The following is a 23,906-nucleotide window of genomic DNA, read 5'->3' as shown; positions in this document are numbered from 1 at the left end:
AAATAAGTCAGAAACAGAAGGATGGATATGAGATGATCTCACTCACAGGCAGAAGTTTAAAAACAAGATCAGAAGAGAAAACACTAAGTAGACTTAGACTGGAGCTCATGTAATGCACCAAAGCAAAAGACTCTGGGGTGGGTGGGGAGAGTACAGATCCTGGTACAGGATTGCAGAGGATCCCATGGGGTTGTATTGTTGTGTGAAAAAATTAGAAATGTTATACATGTATAAACTATTGTTGACTGTAAAACATTAATCCCACAATAAAGAAATAAAAATAAAAAATTATAAAAAGAAATGCAATTTCTCCTCCTCCTCCCCAATTTCTCACATAGACTGCCCCCAGATCCCAGGCTTATCTTAGCTTACAAAAGATACAAGTTCTGCCTTCACATCATCTCAATGCTAAATTATGAGAGAAAGAATAGGATACTCCAATTGGAAGGAAGGACCACACATCTTGGTGTGACATACTGGAGTGTGAGCTGGATGGTGGTGGAGACCCTGAGCTGGCAGACACTCCAAGGATGTCCACTACATTTACAATAGGGCATTTTTATTTCCGCCTATCCACAATGCATCTGAACACACAGAATACTTGGTGACTGCTGTTGAATGGGAATATCCATCAGAGGTACCTATGAAAGGGACTATTGGGGGCTGGATGGGTGGTGCAGCTCATAGAGTGCACATGTCCCTGTGCATGATGTCCCTGGTTCAAGATCCCAGTCCCCACCTATGAGGGGCAAGGAGGTTTCAGAAGTGGTGAAGCAGTACTACAAGTTTCTCTCTCTCTCTCTCTCTTTCTCTTCCTCCTCCACCTCCTCCTCTCCTGTTTTTCCTCCTCTTTATCTCTTCCTATAATACATTAAAATTTTTTTTAAGGATTCAGGCTTCACTGGGTTAAGTGCACATGGGGAAAAGCACGAGGACTAGCGTAAGGTTCCTGGTTCAAGCTCCCAGCTCCCCACCTGCAGGGGAGTCACTTCACAAGCAGTGAAGCAGGTATGCGGGTGTCTCTCTTTCTCTCCTCCTCTCCCTTTCTCTCTCCATTTCTCTCTGTCCTATCCAACAACAAGAATAACTACAACAATAAAACAACAAGGACAACAAAAGGGAATAAATAAATATTTTTTAAAAAGTAAGGGTAAAAAAGTCCTGGGAGTGGTGTACAGGCACTAAACCACGGTGATAACCCTGGTTAAAAAAAAAAAAAAGATTGAGAAAGGGAGGGAGGGAGGGAGGGAGCGAGGGAGAGAGAATGTAAAAATCAATTGATTGAAATGCAGGTTAAGTTGTCTTTTTATTTATTTATTTATTTGTTTATTTTTGTCTTCTGTGCAAGAACACTGTTCAGCTCAGGCTCAGGCATAAGAGTCTCTTTGCATAACCATTTTGTTATCTCTGCATAAGCTGTTATTTCTCTAACAATGCCCTGGTTGCTTGACTCTTGCCTGACTGGTCGCCTCAATAGCATATAATTAAAACTAACAATAATAGCAAAGAATCATATAGCACCTTAATAGGTCATATCCTGTCCTAAGTTCTTTGATTTTTGTCAATCCTTTCAAATGATATAATGCATACAATGATGATGACATAGTTCAGCAGACAAATGTCTTTTGCTCCTTTCTAATATACCTGGAAAAAAAACCAAATTCCATGAGGTGATGCTATTTGCAAAGTGGTATGGTCATTTACCCAGGTCACACTTGTCAGTGACTCTGTGGTCAAGATTTCAGTGCAACAGCTAGAGAGTCAGTGCTTCAGAGCCAATGCCTGAAGGCTTCAAATACAAAGCTGGAAAACCACACTGGCTGGGCCACTTTACCGAGTTTGAAAAAAATATCCCTATCATGGGCTGATGATGGAGATCAAAGATAAATGCCAGAGGTCACAGATGCTACCCCAGCATTGCCATATGCCAGAGCTGAGCAGTGTTTTGGTGTTTTGGTGTTTGGGAGTCAAGAACAATAGGCTTACAAACAGATTCTTGGAAAGCAGGGAGCTGGCCACAGGGAATTCTGTTTAAGGAATGATTCACCAGCCTTTCAGAGCACTTCCTTTGTTTGGACAGGACACCATCCCAGCAGTGCCAAAGATTTCAGGGAAAGACTCAACCTTTCTTTCCACATTGGTTCACAACCAACAGCTTTGCAAAACAAGTCATCTACAGGCAAAAAATGAACAAAAAATAAATAAATCCTCATTCTCAAGTGCATTTGAACTGCCTGTGCTAACCATGTGACTTTGTAGTACTGTAGACAGAGATGAGCCTCAGTTTACCCTTCCATAAGTGCTGTCAGAACCCCTCTGTCCTGGTTGGGGTCAAATGGTCTGAATGGCAGGGGCCTGGGCACACCCAGTAGAGCACATACCACCATGAGCAAAGACCCTGCTTCAAGCCCCAGGCCCCACCTGCAGGGGGGAGCATCATGAGCAGTGAAGCAGTACTGCAGGTGTCTCTCTTTCCCCCTCTACTTCCCTGTTCCCTCTCAATTTCAGTCTGTATCATACACAAATAAATTTAAAATGAAACTGTAAAGCAGTACAAAGCTGCAAGGCAGCTTTTCACATCAGCAGGGAGATGTGGCAAAATCCTGCAGATAATTGCACACTGAGTTTTAATTTTACGAAACACTTAAATGAATAATAGAGAATATACGGTGTGGCAGTGGTGCAGTGGGTTAAGCACACAAGGTGCAAAATGCAAGGACCAGCATAAAGATCCTGGTTTGAGCCCACAACTTCCCACCTGCAGGAGGAGTCCCTTCACAAGCGGTGAAACAAGTCTGAGGTGTCTATATTTTTCTCCCTCTCTCTGTCTTCCCATTCTCTCTTGATTGCTCTCTGTCCTATCCAACAACAACAACAATAATAACAACAGTGATAAACAAAGGCAACAAAAGGGAAAAATAATGGAGAATATAAAATCAGTCTGCTTTTTGACAATTAAGTTCATGCTCTCTTTTCTTTCTTTCTTTCTTTCTTTCTTTCTTTCTTTCTTTCTTTCTTTCTTCTTTCCTAAAGTACATCTTTCCTTGTTAGTATAACTCTTTCTCTCTCTGTCTCTTTATGTCTTCATTCTCTCTTTTCTCCCTTCACCCTTTGCCATCAGTGTTATTTCTGAGGCTTCACAATCCCCAGTGGCCATTTTTTAATAGTGGTAAGACACAGAGAGAGGAGAGAGAGAAAGAAAAGGACAGATACTTGCAGCACTGTTTCACTGCTCCTAAAGTTCCCCTTCCCCATCCAATGCAAGTGGGGGCAGAATTTAAGCCTCTTGTGTACATAAGAGGCTTTCAAATGCTTCTGCTGTGCTAGCTGGACTTCAAATAGCACTGAACACCCAGGAGATGTTTAGTGGTATTGTAAGGGTAAAAGAAAGTTCACTTGGATAGTGTGCTGCTTTGCCATGTGCACAACCTGGATTCAAGCCCAGCCCCATCACACTGGAGGAAGCTTTGGGATTACGGTCTCTTTCCCTCTCTCCTTGCTTCTCTCTCTCTCTCTTAAAAATTATCATATTGGAGCCAGTGAAGCCCCCCAGCAACAGCAATACATAAATTATCATGTTTTTTTTGAGAAGTAGTGGAGCCCCAGTAATAACAAAAAAATAAATTAATTAAAAACAAATGAAAGAGAGTGCCAATCTGTGTGTATCTTCTATCCTATTCCTCTCTCTCTCTCTCTCTCTCTCTCTCTCTATATATATATATATATATATATATATATATATATATATATATATGTGTGTGTGTGTGTGTGTGTGTGTGTGTATGTGTATTTCCTTTTTTTTCTGTAAAGCTAAAAGCTATATCAAGATCAACTAGGTACAACACAGTGATGACCCAAACCCCAGGCAGTTCACAAGCAGAGATGGTGCCCCAATTCCCAGGAGGAAGCTAAGGCACAGAGTAGACCCTGACTTACCTGTGCCAGGTGGTTGAGTCAGCAGAGCTGGAGTTCAAATGCAGCTCCAACTCCCCACCCCCACTCGGAATCTGCAGGGAATTCAGGGCTAGATGGTGGGGTTCTAGATACCCATGGGTCTGCCTCTCTTCCTCCTCTCCAGGGCATGGCCTTCATGCTAGAGGAGCAGCTGCAGCTGTGCATACATGGCTTGACCCCGCCCTGCTTCCTGAGCCAGGACGTGCAGCTGCTCCGTGTCATGAGGTCCTACGAGCGGCAGCAGAGTGACCTGGATAGATAAGTGGTGTCTTCTGGCCAACTGCTTTCTAATACACTCCTGCAGGCACCCCAAACCCAACCTGGCCCCCAGAGCAGTGCAGGTCCCCCTAAGGTTCTATCTGTTTGACTGGGAAGGATTCCATCCATGAAAACCCAGAAAGCCCCTTAAAAAGAGGTGGCATTTGAGTCAACCAGAGAGAAGCATGAATGAATGCCTTCATTGAACTGTGTGGATTTTCTGGTGGGACCCTCGGCTCCTGGAATGAGGAGAATGACGCTGTGTGGGGTGGAGGGAGAGAAGAGGGTTCCTTGCCTCCAGGATCCCACTGTCACATGTGATACTTGTGAAACCTGCCCCCAACAGGACAGATGGGGTTCTGGGGACATCAGTGATCAGAGTGGTAAATGGAATTGAAGCTTACTTCCAGCCACTCAGAGACTAAAGCTGAATCTTGAGACCAAAGCACAGCCTCAAGGACTAGAATCCTACTGGTCTTAGGACAGATAACTCAGCTAGGTAATCTCTGCCATGTGAGTCACCCAGGTTTGAGCCTGGCCCCCAATCACTGGACAAAGCTTCAGTGCTGTGGTCTCTCTCCCTCTCTCTCTCTCTCTCTCTCTTTCTCTCTCTCTCTCTCTCCCTCTCTCCCTCTTCCTCTCCCTCTGTCTTGAAAGACAGAAAGTCCACCTGATGGTTTTACCCTCTTGAAACAAACAAACAAAAAAAATCAAGACCCTTTGTGAACTGAAGTCTAGGAGGAAGTTTTGAGACACTCTACTCCCAGAGGTAGGAAAATGCAAGGTGTTTGGCTTCTCTCTGCTTGCCCTAAATCAGGTTAAAATCTTTCCAGTCCTTCCCATGGCCATTCTTAAGGGAGGGGGAGGTGAAATGGGGTTTCCTGAATGTCATGTGTGAGTGTGTGTGAGTGTGTGTGTGTGTGTGTGTGTGTGTGTGTGTGTGTGTGTGTGTGTGTGTGAAAGAGAGAGAGAGAGAGATTCAGACAGAGAAAGAGGGAGACACACCACAGCACCAGAGCTTTCCTGGTGCTCTATCACCCTCCTGTGTGGTGCTGGGACTCCAACCTGGGCCACATACATGTCAAGGCAAGTCCTCCCCAACCAGTGAGATATTTCTCTAGCCCCTTCCTCTATTTCTACCTACCTAGAAGGAGCGAGTGCGTCAGGTAGTGGATTTCATGGACTCTATCTCTGATTTCCAAGTTCAAGTGACAATAATGCAAATATCCTTTCATGTCAAAGCTGGCATGTGACAGCATCCAGCTTTCAGGAAGGGAAATGTTTGCTGCCTACATGAATCCACCATCCTGTCCACCATTTTTTATAATGAGTGACAAGTAAGAGAAGGAAAATAAGGGAGATATCTGCAGCACTGCTACACCACGTGGAAAGCTTCCCCTTCAGGTGGGGGCAAGAGAGTCAATCCTGGACCCTCACAAATGGGGATGGGATGAGCCACCACCAGAGCCCTCAGCCTGGTTCTTGTCTTCCTTCCTGAGGTACATCATCCCCATGACGCTCCAGAATCAGAATGAGAAACTCTTCTACCGGGTGCTGACGTCTGATGTGGAGGGTTCATGCCCATTGTGTACATGCCCACCATGGGGCTGGCCTGTCAACACTATGGCCTGACCTACCGGAGGCCACAGTGGGTCCTGGGGATGGTAGTAGAGGTGGAGACATCTCCTGGATAGGACCCCATTCCTTCTGCTGGCTTTGGCCACTGGACTTCTACTTGCCAACTCCTGATCTTAAAAATAGTTCTTATTTTCTTTTCACCATGCCTGGGGCTTCTCCTCTCCATGCCACCTTTTTCAGAGAGAGAGACAGACAGAGACAGAGAGAAACCACAGCATTGAAGCATTGTCCAATATGTTGGGGACCAAAATTGACCCTGGGCCACATACAGTACAGGGCAAAGCAGCTCACTATCCAGGTGAGCTCTCTTGCTAGCCCAAGACATCTACTTTTCAGCACTACCCAATAAATAAAGAAATAAAAGGGAACAAGGAAATAAACAAATTTGACAGCACTGACTATACTAAATGCATCACATCCCAAAGACAATGTCTCTATGGAACTGTGGGCTGCATCTGCAAAACCCCACCACCTCCTCGGCTGATGGAGGCAAGGGTTGGGGGACCACTGGAGGCCCATGGAGGTACCAAGGGCCAGGCGTGGTCGTGTGGAGACACGAACTTCTGGGAGTACTTCAGAGAGACAACTCAATTTTATTGGGGTGATAACAGGTATATATATATATATATATATATATATATATATATATATATATATATATATATATATATGGTTAGAAAAGGAAGAAAAGGATTTGGGCGGTAGCACAGCAGGTTAAGTGCAGGTGGTACAAAGACAAGGACCAGCATAAGGATCCTGGTTTGAGCCCCTGGCTCCCCACCTGCTCACAGGGGAGTTGCTTCACAAGCAGTGAAGCAGGTCTGCAGGTGTCTGTCTTTCTCTCCCCTTTTCTGTCTTCCCCTCCTCTCTCCATTTCTCTCTGTCCTATCCAATAATTATGACAACAGTAATAACTACAACAACAACAACAAACCAACAAGGACAACAAAAGGGAATAAATAAACAAATAGAAAAAATAAAGAAATAAAAGTGGCAAAAAAGGGAGAGAACTAATAGAAGAGGATCACTCCAAATAAGGAATATTGGGGAAAGGCCCATTGCTAGTATGCTGAACAAAGTGGCTAGTAAAGGAATTTATGATCAGGCTGGTCCTGGAGAGTAGGGCTAATCTTATCTCTGGCCAGGGGGAGGGCCTCTTTTATTGCAGGTCAGTGGTCCATTCAGCTTCTTGTAAGCTGAGGCTGGAAGCACATGCTGATCTCTTTGTAGAGGGAACCTGGGGTTCAACCCCCTCAAGGCTTAGGGACCACTCTCCACATGGAAGTAACAAGTTGAGATGAGAAAGTTTTGACAAAAGCACTGCAGAGCTCCCCCAGCCCTGACTAAGATCTGACCGGCAAGTGCCTCATTCAGAGCTGTGTTGCTGTCTGTTTTTCTCCCCGTATCTCCCTCTCACCTCCCCACCGCCTGTTTCCTGGTCATTTCTGAAGGAAGGGAGGTGAGCTTGCCTGCCTGCTGGGTGTCACTGATGGATCACTGAATGTTTGGATTCCAAAGACAAGAGTTCTCAGGCTGACTCAAAGAGCCAAACACCCTCCTTTGTGTTTCACTCTAATTTCACTTCAAATGTGATTTTATTAGGGTGGGGCAAGAGGGGACAGGGGTTCCAACTTCTTTCAGAAACAAAGATTTCCAGGAACATTTCCTAAAGCGATCCCTCATGGGGGATTTGTGTGTGGGGGGGTTGTTTTCATAGTGTATTCATGCCCCTGCCAACGGGACATGAACATGGGCTAGGAACCCAAGAACCTGAAATTGAAGGAACAGGAGACACAAGGAATGACAGCAAGACAGGATTCTGATCAAGCTGCAAAATTTTATTGTGTTCACAGGCATTATAAGGCTTTGGGGAAGGGGAAAGTACTGGAGGAGGAGGAGGAGGGGGAGCAATCATCAGGGTGGAATGTTCCTTGCAACATACAATAGCGAAACCATGTTTGTTACCACAACTATGTGGTGTGTCACTTGCTTTCTGATAAATGGCCTACCTGAGGGGAAATTGCCTGCCCGTGGGGGAAATGAAAACTTGTCTTGAGGGCTTCCATTGTTTCAAAGCTTCTCAAGCAGAGAATGGCTCCTGGCATCTCCTCCCTTCGTTACAATTTAACTGAGGCAGGCAATCATGGGTGAGGTATAGAGACCTTAACAGCAGTTTTGGTGGGCATTAACCAGAGGGAAGAAGTATTGACCTGATTCCTCCTGTGGGGTGAATGTAAAACCAGTCTTCCCGCATCTTATAAGGCTCTTGGTGTCTTTTTGGGGAGGGGAGGCAGAGCCAAAGTTTTCAGGGTGTAGACAACTTCAAGGAAGTTTTTTCTTGCTGACACCAACCTCCATGCAAATCAGGTTTGCTTCACGGGGGACTCAGAGGTGGACTATAGGGTCCTCCCCCTGAAGTGCTTTGCCTTGCACCCCTTCCTGGTGTCCTTTCCCTGCCAAGGTTGGATGTCTCAATTTATAATTCTGAGTTTTATGCCATCCGAAAAGGAGGTCTGTCACCCTCAGGTTCAGCCAAGCCTCTGTCAGCCAAATCAAACCTATCATAATGTATTTGTAAGGGTTTTGATGCCAAGGAGTCAATTTGCCATTTTATAAAATCAGTAATCTTATTAAAAATAAAGGGTCCTAAGGTAATCATTAACAAAAGACTAATCAGGGGTCCCACGACTGAAGGCAGCCAAGAAGGGGTAATTCATCCATGATTGTGCAGAGGAAGGGTCATATCTATTTCTCAAATCTCGACTAAGTGTTTGTAGGTTTTTAACATTTTGTTCTATAATTCCTGATTCATTAATATAAAAACAACATTATTCTTTAAAGCTAAGCAGGTTGCTCCCTTTTCTGCTGTGAGAAGGTCAAGGACTCGTCTGTTCTGTAAGTAACCTTTGTCAGAGATGTGATCTGTCTCTGTAGTGACTCTAGACTGTTTGTGGTGGAATCTATGACTTGTTGTAATTTGTCAGAAAAGTCATGGGAGAAGTAAATAGAATGTCCTACTGCCCCACCAACTATGCCTGTAGAGGTAGCTAAACCTATGCCAACTATCAATGGGAGGAAAACAGATCTTTTATGAGTGGAGTGTAGGAGCCATGCAAACTCATCAGGTTCATATAAAGTGAGTTGGGGGACTATAGCTACCATGAGGCAGGGCCCAGGGGTAGTGGTATTTATGCTAGTCAGAAGTGTCCCACAGCACCAGAAGTAAGCTAATTGTGGTGCTTCATGGACAGTGCTTACAGAAACATTATGGGTGCAAGTGAAATTAACAGGGCCAGTGTTGTTGGTATAAAGGAATACCAGTATAAATGAATTGCCTATGTGTTCTAGAAAAAGTGGGACTGAGGAGACGGAGGGATGGGGCCCCATAGGGGGTTCATTTGTGGTTGCATCTAGAAAAGTTGGCAGTGTGTTGTTTAAAGGTTCTGCTGCAAGAATGGGTCGTGAAAGGGATGCACATAGCAAGCAACGGGAAATGTTGAGAACAATCTGAGAATAACTTAAAAGGTTAATTGCATATTGGAGATATAGGGGCCAAGTAGCCCATTTTTTAGTGACTTCCATGGCCGCATTTGTTTGGAAAGCCGAATGGAGCTTATTCTCTGTTTCTATAATGACTTGATTTACTTGTTCTCTATGCTTGGCCAATGCCAATTGTCTGGAGATATGTATAGTTACTGTAGGATATGTGGAGTATCCATTATTATATAATTTACCTGTAACTCCCTCTTGCCAATGGGTATCCCAGGGATCAGAAATCTGAATAGTAAACTGGGACCCTTGTAATCTGAGACTACTGGGCTTTCCTGTTTTGGTTCTTGGCAAGTGGGCATCATGGAGAATGCAGGACCAATAGCGGCAGCCTCCACAAGTGGAAACATCAGTAAGGCATCTGCTCCGGTCCTTATTATCAAAAAGAAAGCAGGCATAAGGCCGATGGGTGCTAGATATAGTCTTGGGAGAAATATTAATGACAACAGTCTCCCGGAAACCTTTAGGAGGATAGCGTGCTGTGCCAATGTTTTGGACTGTAGTGTGAGAGTCTTTGGTTTGTGTCTCTCTAACCTGGAATTCCCACTGATAAACAAGGGCTGTACAAGTGGGAATGGCCAATATTAGGGGCATGTAGAGAAGACAAGGAAGCATCACACGGTTGGACTTCTTTGGAACCATCTTCAGATTTTAGTGTTGTTTTCCTGAAAGACAAAAGAAGAAAAAAGGGCCTCAGGAACTCACATTCTTGGGCACGGAATACATTAGTAATTCTTGGGGCTTTAGGGAAGTGTATCAACACTGTTTTTAGGAAGAGCAGGGCAATCTCCCCTTGAGGGTGAGATTCCATTGACTTGTCTAACAAGCCTTTCAGGAAGCCACGTAGGAGCTCCTTCATTTTGATCATATATGCAGGCCGAGCCACGTCCCCAGATGAGGACAGGGTCAGGACCTTTCCATTGTGAGGGGGTCATGCCACCTGAACATGGCTTGTCTATTATGGGTCTCAGGATGCCAGAGATGGTTAGCAGCAGATCTTTCTTGTGCATCCAGATTGAGAAAATTAAGAACAAAAAGAGCATGGTTGAGGCTATTACGTGGCACTCCACGAGTTTCATAGATGGAAGTCTTTTTGAGTTTATGTAGAGTTGCCTTAAGCATTTGGTAGGGTTCCCATCAATACGTAGGCTGCAGTTCCATTAACAGAGCCGTCAGTAAATACCAAGGAGGTCTTATTAAGAGGCTGGGTAGCTGTTATCTTGGGGAATACAAAGGGATGCACAGCAGCAAATTGTAGCAGGGGACTGTTGGGATAATTATTATCAGTGGTGCCTGAGAAGGAGGCACATGCAATAGGCCAGTCACAGAGGCTTGGAGCAACCAATCAAGCTGATTTTTAGTGTAGGGTAAGATAAGAGAGTCAGGATCTTTTCCAAAATATTGACGGCTCAGTTTTCGTGCTTTTATAATCTGCTGTGCAACCAGGAATGGATATGTGGCAAGCACCTTTTGAGGGGAAGCAGGCAGATGAACCCATAGTAGGGGGTGCCCCTTATCTTTGGCTTTAAGTGAGTTTTTCCAGAAAACACCAGTGGGTGTATGAGAAGTGGAACAGATAACAAATAGCAGGGGTGTATTATAGTCAATTTGAAAAACAGTCTGCTCTTGTATAGTGCGGTTTAAGGAAGCTTGGGATTCAGCGGAGAGCTTTCTGGGAGACAATGGGTTTGGGTCACCGTTAAGGACTTCATTTAGGGGGAGCAGGGAATGAGTGGGCAATTTTAAATATGATCTAAGCCATTGAATATCACCTAGAAGTTTTTGGAAGTCATTTAAGGTCTGTAAATGGGAGGTGCATAGTTGAATTCGAGAGGTTAGCATGCGATGGTGAAGCAATTCATATCCCAAATAAGTATAAGGGTCAGCTATTTGTACTTTATCGGGGGCAACTTGAAGTCCTCTATTTGAAAGGCTGGCTGTCAGGTCTTCTAGGCATTGAAACAGGCTGTCCTTTTGGTCAGCAGCCAAAAGTATATCATCCATATAATGTAGAATATATATGGAAGGCCATTTTTGTCTAATTGGAGCAACAGCCTCATCAACAAATTTTGGACAAAGGGTATGGGTATTGGCCATGCCTTGTGGTAATACTTTCCATTGATAATGGGGCATAGGGCCCTGAAAATTTATTTGGGGTATGCTGAAGGCAAAATGGGGCCTGTCATCAGGGTGTAAGGGAATAGTGAAGAAACAATCTTTGAGATCAATAACTATTTTAAGATAGCCAGAGGGGATTGCTACAGGGGAGGGTAGACCTGGTTGAAGGGTCCCCATAGGGAACATTACTTTGGTAATAGCTCTTAAATCCTGTAATAATCGCCATTTTCCTGATTTCTTTTTTATGACAAAAATTGGGATATTCCACGGGGAGGTAGTTGGCTCTATGTGACCTACAGCAAGCTGCTCCTGCACTAGCGTCAGTGTTGCTTTGGCTTTTTCTTGTGTTAAAGGCCATTGATCAACCCATACGGGGACACTTGTTTTCCAGGCAATTTTTTCTGCTTGGGGTGCAGGCATGTCAACGGCCATTAGGAAAAAGGCAGAGGGGGAGGGATACCCAGCCCAGACTGATCTGTCCTTTGGACGACTGTAAGGGGTTCTCTAATTCCTTGAGAGTTTTTTTACAAGTCCACTTCCCGGGAGAAAACCTTGATTTAACATCTGCCGGGACACCTTTTCGTTGGGGCTGCACATAATGACATTCATTTGAGATAGAATATCACAGCCCCAGAGATTAACTGGCAGCCCAGGGATAACAAATGGAGTAACAGAGCCAGTATTGCCCTGTTCATCTGACCAAGTAAGAGCCTGGGAGCTGACTTTAGGGTCAGTGGACTGGCCTATGCCTTTTAAGTGGGTGTGAGAGGCCGTTAAGGGCCAAGTGTGTGGCCAGTCTTTTTCAGAAATGACTTTGGCATCAGCCCCTGTGTCTATAATACCAGTAAAAGGTTTGCCATTTAAAAATAGTTTTAAGGAGGGGCGGTCGAGAGAAACCTGTTGGACCCAATATGCGTCTGAGGACCCAGGGGGGGTCATCGAGATGGGACTGTTTATGGAAATTACTATTAAGGTGCTGTAAGGGAAGTAATATTAGTTGTGCTAAATGCTCACCGGGTGGAATGACCTGTGTGCCTTCTTGAGAGGAGGCGATAACTTTAATTTCTCCAGTGAAGTCATTGTCAACAACTCCGGGGACCACATGTAGACCTTGGAGTGTGGAACTAGCTTTTCCTAGTATTAGGCCAAACAAATTTTGAGGGAGGGGGCCAAAGACTGCAGTATTTATGGTCAGAGGGCCTGTATCAGGGGTTAATACTGTGAGGGAGGTGGCACAGAGGTCTAGTCCTGCGCTGCAAGCGGTGGCTCTCCAGAGACTAGAGACCGATCTGCGGAGGCATTGGGAGTTGGCTCGGGAGGGGGAAGCAGCTGGGCTGGAGCCCGAGGGACAAACCTGATAGCCCCAGGGGTTGTCCTTTGTGTGGGGGCCAGGGGCCAGCCCCGCAGGAAGTTTCCCAATGGTCGGGGGTTTAAGAATTGACCCTGGATGTTACTTCTAGATCTACATTCAGAGGCCCAGTGCTTGCCTCTTTGGCAGCGCAGACAAACTGTTGCTGGAGGAGGGTGCCCCAGTACAGGAGGTTGGGCTTGGGCGGTGGCCATACACTCTCTGATAAAATGACCAGGCTGTTTGCAGTTAAAGCAGGTCTTGTTTTGTTGGCCGGCGCCTGCAGAAAAATTGTTACGGAGGGTGACACCAATGGCAAGCCCAAGAGCATGTGTAGTGCCAATGCCAGAGCAAAGCTTAACATAATCAGCAAGAGTGCCACGCTTGTGAAGACAGATGGCATCTTGACAAGCGGGATTAGCATTTTCAAAAGACAAATGTTTAACACAAGGATTATCAGTTTCATCACCTCTGAAAAGCCTTTCTGCTTTTGATTTAGCCTCATTTAAGTGGCTAATAAAATCACTATAGGGCTCTCTGGGCCTTGTCAGGTGCTTTCATGCTTTTTAAGCCAGCCTGTTGTATCTGGGTGAGCAAGCCGGGTGGGAAACGGGCTTGAACCTCGTTGGAATTATAGGGGCTCTCACCTATGAGTTTTTTAAGAGTCCAAGTCTTTGAGGAATCTTTTTTTCTCATTGCGCTGAGCCAGGTCCCTACAGTTTTCTATAAACTCAATTCTCCAGGAGACATAATTGCCTCCATTAAGAGCAGTGCGAGCCAGCCAATTCCAGTCATTGGGAGTGAACCATTTATCACTAAATCCTTCTAACAAAGCTACAGTAAAAGGAGCGTTTGGACCATAGTTAGCAACCACCGCTTTAAATTTTTCTAAGTATTTAAAATTTAGATTTTTATGTTTTTGAGAACAATTATCATCATTATCACCATCTGAACTTGATTGGGCTTTGTCATTTTTAGTTTTAGAGGGGGTGGAAGATTGTGGGAGATTATTGTCGCTATCAACATCTGAATCTGGAGGTTCTTCAGGGTCTTCTATTTGTATAGAAACCTTATGTGCAGGGTCAGTTTGAGTCTGGCTCCGAGTGACAGGGAAAGCCAAAACTGGTTTTGATTTGGATGATTTAGTTTTAGGGATTGGGCTTAGGTTTTTTGGTGAGGCTAAAAATGTAAGTTCTTCTGTAACTGCAGCTATTTCTTTGATTAATTGAAGCTGCTCTCTCCAGTCAGCAAGGACCTTGTGGAGGGTGGAAATTCCTGTAAGGGCTCCTGAGCGTGCCTGCCTGATGGAAGGATCATCAAGGAGGGGGTCAGGCTGGAGAGCAGGGGCATGAATGTAAGGAGGGGGATTAAATGGAGGAGGACACCAATCAGGATTGTGGTATTTGGCAGCCTGTCTTTCTAGCGAAGCCTCCTCCTCCACGGGAAGTGCTTCAGGAGAGGGGGGTTTTTGTAAAACTGGATAGAGGCGGGGGAAAAATTGCAGGGTTTTATTCTTTTGTGAATTAGCAATACGAGGGTCAATGGAGGTAACTTTAGTGAGTGAGGTGGAACCTGTAGGGAGGGGGACAGGGTCTTTATTTTGGCCGTATACGGGGGGATCAAGGTCAACAATTACAGAAGGGCACTGGGATGGGGTCTTTGTCCTGGAGGGCAGGCAAGAAAGTTGCCGGAGGACCTTTTCACCCTCTGTAATAAGGCTTTTAATATCAGGGTGATTATTATAAATTATTTAAGATATCATTAATTAAATTCCAATAGGAAAAGGCTGAAACAGGGACATGTTCAGGACCAAAAGATTGATAGTAGTCATTAAGACAATCACCAATTCTCCTCCAACGCCTCTCATCAATAGTGCCTTCCTGGGGAAACCAGAGGCAAATATCTCCAATATAGTCTAAAAACTTCTTTAAATCTTTCTTTTTAACCCTTGTTCCTCGTGTCTTGAAAGACTCCTTGAGTCCATTAATAAATAAATCCTGTTTGCTAAATGCCTGTCCCATGATAATGCTTACCTTGTGCCTCTGTGACACTCCTTCAGATCTGACTCACGGCCGGGCAGCTCCATGGTGATCTATGCGAGCCTGTGCATTACCTCCTCGGGCCACGGTGGCTCAGTGAATTTCAGATAGCAGCAGCATTCCAAGGTCCAGAAGGCTTCTTCACCCCATGTTCGGGCGCCACATGCCCCAGTCAGCGGGGTGTGAATAGGGGCTAGGAACCCAAGAACCTGAAATTAAAGGAACAGGAGACACAAGGAATGACAGCAAGACAGGATTCTGATCCAGCTGCAAAATTTTATTGTGTTCACAGGCATTATAAGGCTTTGAGGAAGGGGGAAGTACTGGAGGAGGGAGAGGAGGGGGAGCAATCATCAGGGTGGAATGTTCCTTGCAACATACAATAGCCGAAACCATGTTTGTTACCACAACTATGTGGTGTGTCACTTGCTTTCTGATAAATGGCCTACCTGAGGGGAAATGGCCTGCCCGTGGGGGAAATGAAAACTTGTCTTGAGGGCTTCCATTGTTTCAAAGCTTATCAAGCAGAGAATGGCTCCTGGCATGTTCAAAATATCCTTTTTTTTAAAAATTTTGCAATTGGGGGCTGGAAGTAGCCTACCTGGTAGAGTACACATTACCAAAAGTAAGCGCCCGGATTCAAGACACAGGACCCCAGCATGGGGCGGGGGTAGGAGGGACACTATATGAGCAGTGAAGCAGTCCTAAATGCTGTCTCTTTCTCCCTCTCTGTCTCTCTCTCCTTCCTTCCCTCTCTCATTCTACCTTTCACCTTCTGTTTTAAAAAAAAGCCACTAGGAATGGTGGAGTCAGGCAGGCATATATCAGTGATAACCCTGAAAACCCTAATGACAAAAAGAAAGGGCAGCAGTTGGGGGGCCAATTGGACATATACCTTGTCATCCCCATGACACAGGCACCACATGGGAAGTGCTATGACATGACAGCAGAGGAAGCTCCAGTGCAATGGTGTCTTTATATGAAAGAAACAGTTGCCATTAATTATGAAACCATATATGTAGAAAACTTCAGCTATGAAAAAAATTAAAATTTAATACATAAAAATAATGAGAGAGGAAGTCAGGCGGTAGCAGCAAAGCAAGTTAAGTGCACATGGCAGAAAGTTCAAGGACCTGCATAAGGATCCCAATTCAATCCCCAGCTCCCCACCTGCAGGGAGAGTCACTTCATAGGCAGTGAAGCAGGTCTGCAGGTGTTTATCTTTCTCTCCCCATCTTTGTCTTCCCCTCCTCTCTCCATTTCACTCTGTTCTATCCAACAAAGATAATGACTACAACAATAAAACAAGGACAAAAAAATGAATAAATAAATAAATAAATATTTAAAAACAATTTTAAAAGAAAAGGAACACCCACTGCCCTAGTTTCTTCCTGAGTTTCTTTCATTTTCTGCCTACCAAAGACTGGCTGACGCTTAATGCTATGGCTCAGCCACTGGCACTGGGCCAGAGCTGAAGAAGTGGCCTAAGGGGGATTTAGAGGGTCTGTCAGCAAAATCCCATCTGATCCCCCAATCACTGTCATACTCTGCAGGAGAGAGCTGGGTGCAAGAGACAGGATAGTGTGGGGCCACTTACCCTGGGGCTTGACTCATGGGTTTCAATCACTGGATGGACTAGCTCTTATTAAAGTACAGTTCTGTATGCAAGAGAGAGATCATCTGATCACTGCACTGGCCCATAGAGAATTCAAGTCCTGCACTCTGCCATTTGAATATATATATATTTCATTTTATTGAGAGAAAGACAAGAGCACTGCTCATCCCTGACTTTAGGTGGTGTTGGGTGTTGAACCTGGGACCTCAGAGACTCCAGCATGAAAGTCTTCTGCATGAACATTGTGCTGTCTCTCTTCCCCCACTCCCACCCCTAGTCAGTATTTTTTAAAGGCATGTGGAGATTTACATACACAAAATAACGTCTAAGATGTACATGAGTGGAAATTTTTTGGCATACCGAAGGAGCAGCTTGTATTTGGGGAGGCAGGGAACACCCTACATGCTCCTATGAGTGTGGACACAGGGACTGGAGTGTCAGGGGACTGGCAGGCCTCATGTAGATGCATTCCTATTTCCCACTGGAGCCAGAGGGGGATGAAGTTTCGCAACTCCAACAGGATGTCCTGAGCTTGAGACCCTTCAGCTAAAGGCAGAGCTCCCTGGCAATGGAAACAAATGGACCTGAGTTTCCTTTTGATCAGCCCTTGACCTTTTCTTCCCTTGGTCCTGGCCATCCTGGCTACAGCAATCAAAAGAAGAGGTGTAGGGAAAATTTCCTAACCCAAAAGGGAAATGTGTGTATGCAGGCATGTGGCCCAGACCTTTCCTCAGATAATCTTGCTCTCCTACTGACTTGTGAAATGCCCTCAACCTGATGTCCCCTCAAGCTGACCAAAGCCTCCATCCCAAAAGAGAAGCTTATTGAAAGAGGCTGCAAAGGGCATAGGTGTTCTCAAAGGTTCTAGACTAGGGCGTGAGTGAAGCCTCATTGTAGAATAGCTTCAATGAAAGTACAGACTGCCTGTTCAGCAAAGAAGCTCAGCACCAACCAACTGGTCTACCCAGTTCCAACTTAGACCCCTTCTCTGTGTGAGTCCACTGCACTGGATGGGATTCCTTTAAATTCTCCTATTAGAATGTCCTCAGAGGTTTAAAAAATGTTTTGTTTGTTTGTTTATTCATGGAGATGAGAAAGAGAACCAAAGCATCACTCTGGATACTGCCATTCCAGGGATGGAACTTAGAATTCATGCTTGATAGTAGTGCACCTTATAGCAGCATCTTCAGAGACACAGAGCATATTTTCAGAGATCCCGGGCAAGCTGAGAGCACTGAGTGCAAAATGCATCCTGGAGCCTGTTGACCTCTCCCACCTGGTGAAAGGTCAGGGGGGAACGAAGGTCATGGTCCACTTCATCCTGACTTAAGAGCACTTTCACTGGGGCCAAGCAGTAGTGCACCCACTGAGCACACACATTACCAGGTGCATGGATCCAGGCTCAAGCTCACGGTGGTCCCAACCTGCACAAGTCATAAAGTAGTACTGCAAATGTTTTTCTTTCTCTAGCCCTCTCTATCCCTCTTTCCCTCTCAGTTTCTACCTATCCAAGTATACATGTTCTAGTATTCTCAGAGCCTTTCAGTAACTGGCAGATAGCACATGACCAATCAATTAGCTTGGTTTTTCCCCTCCTTCATACAAACTCTTGCTTCCTTTTTCAAGTCCTCCCAAACATCTTCACCTCTGGCCACCTGCCCCAGTGTCTGTCCTTCCCTGGCTATTTCTGTTTATCCCTGTGGCTCTGCCTGGGCATAAGCATGGAACAGACAGATTCATTGGCTGCTAGTGACTTACAAGGTATGTCTTCTCTCTGTGTCTCTGTCACTCATCTTTGGATCTCTGTTCCTACCTGTTACTACTACCCCACCACTACCACCACCATGCTCCTTCCCCACCCCTCCACTTCCCTGTACTCTTCCCTTCCACACCCTCACTGATGACCTCTGAGCAGGGGACCTCTCAGACTCCCAGTTCCACACATTTCGTTGTCTCTAAGTTTGGCTTCCTGTGTCCAGGACATATGTTTCCTTCTCTCCTCACTAAGTACTTCACTCTGTTCTCCTTAAAACTCTAGTTCTTGGCACCAGGAGTCTGTGAGCTCTGTCTAGCCAAGCTTCTGAGATAAATTAAAGTGGGAAGAGCCCTCCCTCCACTCACAAATAACTTCAAGATTGTCCTCAGACCTCTGCATGGAAAACTACCCCTTTAATGACAGTGTGAAATGGGACTCTGGGTGTGGAGGAAAGCAGTTTAACCTTGGCTCCCAAGCTGCTGCCTCAGTGGGTCTTGAGAGCATCTCCCCACACCTGTTTCACCCCTCAACAAATAATAAAAACAGAAAACAAAAAACTGAGGCACAAAACACAAACATGAATGACTAAGAGGACAAAAGTAAACCTGGTCCACTTTGTAAAAAACAAGCCAGTAGGGTCTTTTTCTCTTACTGTCTCATTCATACTTACACATAAGTCACCTATTTGAGTGGGCCACTGGGTCAGAAACATACCAATTGCAGGCTCTTATGTATAAGGAATACTTGCTTTGGATAAACCAGAAACTCATGTTAGAGCAGAGCTGTGTTCCAAAAGGCATAATGCCCAAAGGTCCATATTATGTTCAGGCTTTCTACATGTTTTCTTATTTTATAAAGTGGTGGTGTGAGGGGGTCTACAGCATAGCTTTGAAAGAACGTTGTGACATGTTAAGTGTGACTTCTTGAGATGGGAAGGGGGTATTCAAAGCCTCTGCTATTATTATTTTTGGAGTCATAAACATTCCAGTAGAAAAAGAAAACCCTTTGTAACTCATTCTGAGTTTTCTTGTCACTTTTTACGGTTGTCACATAACAGCTGAAACCACATTGACCTCCCCTACTCTAGATGGAAGCATCTGGGAGTTGCCAAATGAGGATTTTCAAATGCTGAAGTCATCTGATGTTTGGGCTGGGGTGTCAGGTTAAGCAGAAATTTTCATCTTTGGGAGCCTTTCTGATTCTTCTGTTGCTTATAAACTGTGCCATTGGCTGTGATAAGATCCTGTCAGCTTTTCAATGAGCATTCGCTTGTCTGCATGAGCACAATATGTTTCTTCTCCAGCTGTTTGCACACCTTATTCTCTCCAAGGAGAAGAGCTGGAAACATTCCCCCATAATCCTTAGAATTTGACTTCATTTTCTCTTGCAAGAAAAAAAATAGCACCTTAGGACCAAAGCCGCTAAAGTAGTAGATAATGTTTGCACATTTCAGGAAGGAATAAAGCATCAAAATGTCAAGAAACCTGTTTTAGCTTCTTCTGTGTTAACAGAGACATATCTTCTTTTTTAATTTTTTATATTTTATTTATTTATTTTCCCTTTTGTTGCTCTTGCTGTTTTTGTTTTCAATTGTTGTTGTAGTTATTAATGTTGTTATTGATATCATCGTTAGATAAAACAGAAAGAAATTGAGAGAGGAGGGGAAGACACATAGGGAAAGAGAAAGACAGACATATGTAGACCTGCTTCACACCTGTAAAGTGACTCCTATACAGGTGGGAAGCCAGTATGACAGTCCTTGCACTTTGTGCCACATGCACTTAACCCGCTGTGCTACCACCTGATTTCCAGAGATCTACTTCTAAAGGGATTACTGTCTTAAGAATAATTCCCAGGAGCTCCACTTCCTCAGAGCCCTGCCCTAATAGGGAAAGAGAAAGACAGGCTGGGAGTATGGATCAACCTCTCAACGTTCATGTTCAGTGGGGAAGCAATTACAGAAGCCGGACCTTCTACCTTCTGCACCCCATGGTGACCCTGGGTCCATATTCCCATGGGGTTAAAGAATAGGAAAGCTATGAGGGGGATGGGATATAGAGATCTAGTGGTGGGAATAGTATTCCTCTTATCCTATGGTATTGTCAGTGTTTCCATTTTATAAATAAATACATTTTAAAAAGAAAAAAAGTGAAAAACTCACACCCAGGGACCAGGCAATGGCATACTTGGTTAAGAACACACATTACAGTGCACACAAACAAAGGTTTAAGCCCCTGGTCCCCACCTGTAGGAGGAAAACTTTACAAGTAGTGAAGCAGTGCTGCAGGTGTCTCTCTGTTTATCATCATCATCATCATCATCATCATCATCATCATTATTATTTTACCAGTATACTGAATAACTCTGGTTTGTGGTGGTGTGGTGTCAGTGAAAGTTCACGGCACCAGTATGCTGGGCTAGCTTTGTAGAGGGAGACAGATGACCAGGGACACATGGCTGAGCAGGGAAGCAATATTTCTACAGGGCCCTCTGACTCTCAGGCATTAAAAACATTTCCTCACTGGTTCTAAGAGGACAGGTTCCCTTTTGCCAAAACATGTGTGGAATGGAGGTTTTTGTCAGCAACAGAGAGCCTTTGTTGCAGAGTTGAAGATACAGACACACCCCTCCCCACCACCCCCCGATTTCATTAAGTTTTCCTTTTGTGTTTGACCCAATGTCAAGAATCCCAGTCCAATGTTTTCTGTTTGAGTGAGTTTTGTCAGTCTCTCTTGTCTAATTCTATTTGAGGAGAGTTCTAGGGGTCACTCACTCCTTTGCAGGCTTAGATAAGGCCTAAGGGACATTTACATTCTCCTAAGTGGAATGGTCTTGGTTTCTTTTTCCTCTCATGTAACTTAATTCTGAAAGTTGAGAGTTTTTTTCTGGCTCCTGATGGAAACTTCAGATGCTGCTGTGATTAACAGGCCTCTTTTGGGTGGAGATAGCATTGCCTGTAATTCCCCTTATGAAATCTCAGCAGACCAGATTCTAAGAAATGCACCATATGCCAGCACTTGAGTTCAAACCCCCAGTCCCCACCTGCATGGGGAAGCTTCATCGGTGGTGCAATAGTGCTATAGGCTCTCGTCTAAGTATCTTGCTCTGCCTCCCTCCCTTCCTACTTATCTCTATCACTTTTCCTCATGATCTCTCTCTCATCTCTATCAAAAAGAAGGGAAGAGTGACAAGAGAAGAAAGAGGGGAAACTGTGGGTGCCTCTGCTCATAGCTGCCACATGGTTGTTGTATTCACTTCCTAAAGTTACCTCAACAAAATGCCCAAAACTCTGGCCAGAAAGGTGGATCCACAGGGAGAGCATATGCCTCCAAGCATGAGGCTCTGGGTTTGATCTCCAACACTACACAACAGCACCATGGACAGAGACAAAAGGGATTCATGAGTAGCAGGGCATGGCTTTACCCTCCCCCACACACACTCTCTTTCCTTCTCTCTCTCTCTCTCTCTCAAATGTATAGTAAAAATTGGATCGCATGCATGAGCAGTATTCCATTTTGTAAACAGACCACAGCTTTTCTAGCCACTCAACTGTCATTGACATCTGGGTTAGTTCTGGGTTTGAGCTGTTACAAACTATGCAGCTGTGAATATATGTGTTGTTTTTGCCGGGGCTGGCTTCACGGTTGGGTAACAGACGACCAGAAACACACGGCTGAGCTGAGAATGCAGTCTAATCTTTATTTATGAGCGGGAAATGTGCTCCTCCATCTTTCTCCTCCAGAGGAAGCGTGGAACTCAGGAAGTACATAGGAAAGGGCGTGGGGAGAAGGAAGAAACTAGCAAGGGCTAAACCAAATCTCCCAGTGGGGGAGAGTGAGACCAAAGCAGTATAACAGAAAAGACTATGTAAATAGACCACAATGTCAAGCAATGTAACAGAAGCAGAACTAGATCCCAGAAGCAGAACTAGAAGCATACCAACATATATGTGTATAAAGATCTCTTTGGAGCTGGTGTTTCTGTGTTCTTTAGCAAGATCCCTAGGAAAGGAACTGATAGATCAGAGGACATATCTGTTTCTAGTGTTCTGAAGAGACTACAGGGGCTGGGTGGGGGCACACCTGGTAGAGCACACACATTACACGGAGCCTGGTTTATTTTATATGTGTCAACAACTATAGTGTACACCATTATCCCCCAATAAAATGATTAAAAAGATTTATAAAAAGAAAGATAAGAATAATCAAAAGAATCTCCAAACTGCTTCCCACAGGGCTTGGATTTGCATTCTCCCAGCTGTATAGAAGGCTTTCCTTCTCCCCATCCCCTTGCCAGCACTTGGTGTTTCTGTCCTTTCTGATGTCTGACATCCTCACAGCTGGCATCTCTTTGTTGTTCTTACTTGCATTTCTCTGATAACCAGTGACTAAACGTTTATTCACATGTCTGTTGGCCATCAAGATCTCCATCTATCACAAGGAGATAAGAAACTGTCCTCAGGTGTCAGTAACTGTCCTGTAAACCATGATTTCTCCCAGGAAAATTGCTTGTGGTGGGAGATGGACTACAGAGCTGGCTCAGAGGCAGAGCACATGCATGAGTTTGATTCCTCAGTATCTTGTTTCTGAAAAATACATCAGAAACTTGTGGCTTCAAACAGTGAAATATCTCATCTCACTCCTGGAATGAAGGTAGTGGTAGGGTCATGAGCTTTCTAAAAGCTATGGGGGGGTGTCCTGTCTTGTCTCTGTAGCTTCTGAACTTCACAAGTAAGCCTAGTCCCTGTTTAGTTTGTGGATTCTGCTGCATTCACCCAGTCTGCCATCATCACTACATGTCCATTTCTACCTGTGAGTCTCTCTCTTCCCCTCTTCTCAGGAGACAACCAACAGACTAGATGACAGCGCCTCTTACCTTGAATGTGTCGGCAAAAACCCAATTTCTTTTTTTTTTTTAATTTTTTATTTAAGAAAGGATTAATGAACAAAAACATAAGGTAGGAGGGGTACAACTCCACACAATTCCCACCACCCAATCTCCATAACCCACCCCCTCCCATGATAGCTTTCCCATTCTTTAGCCCTCTGGTAGCATGGACCCAGGGTCATTGAGGGTTGCAGAAGGTGGAAGGTCTGGCTTCTGTAATTGCTTCCCCGCTGAACATGGGCGTTGACTGGTCGGTCCATACTCCCAGTCTGCCTCTCCCTTTCCCTAGTAAGGTGTGTCTCTGGGGAAGCAGAGCTCCAGGACACATTGGTGGAGTCTTCAATCCAGGGAAGCCTGACCAGCATCCTGGTGGCATCTGGAACCTGGTGATTGAAAAGAGAGTTAGCATACGAAGCCAACAATTTGTTGAGAAATCATGGATCCCAAGCTTGGAATAGTGGAGAGGACGTGCTAGGGAGGTACTCACTGCAAACTCTAATGTACTTCTGCTTTCAGAAAAACCCAATTTCTAAGTAAGATCACTGGGATTAGGGTTTCCACATGTCAGTTAGCTGGATCCAGTTCCTCCGAGGGGTTCGCAGGAAATATCTGGCTATAGTATCACTCTCTAGCAAAAGTAACCCTCCTCCATCCTCATTTATGGACTGCTAGGTCATGCCCCTGGCACATTTTATTCCATGTCATTCTCATTTTGAGGTGACTCTGATCGTATGTCCAGAGGCT

General features: G+C 44.8%; 2 pseudogenes; one reads left to right on the top strand and one right to left on the bottom strand.

Moving 5' to 3' along the window:
* LOC132533791 (polycomb protein EED-like) overlaps nucleotides 1-23,906 on the bottom strand; it is a 213,781-nt pseudogene that overhangs the window by 110,702 nt on the left and 79,173 nt on the right.
* LOC132533979 (NADP-dependent malic enzyme, mitochondrial-like) overlaps nucleotides 4,082-23,906 on the top strand; it is a 37,366-nt pseudogene continuing 17,541 nt past the window's right edge.

This window comes from Erinaceus europaeus, chromosome 17 (genome assembly GCF_950295315.1).
Source record: "Erinaceus europaeus chromosome 17, mEriEur2.1, whole genome shotgun sequence".
Classification (NCBI taxonomy): Eukaryota; Metazoa; Chordata; class Mammalia; order Eulipotyphla; family Erinaceidae; genus Erinaceus; species Erinaceus europaeus.
The sequence above is the reverse complement of the archived record's forward strand: the minus strand, read 5'-3'. Positions and strand labels throughout refer to the sequence as shown.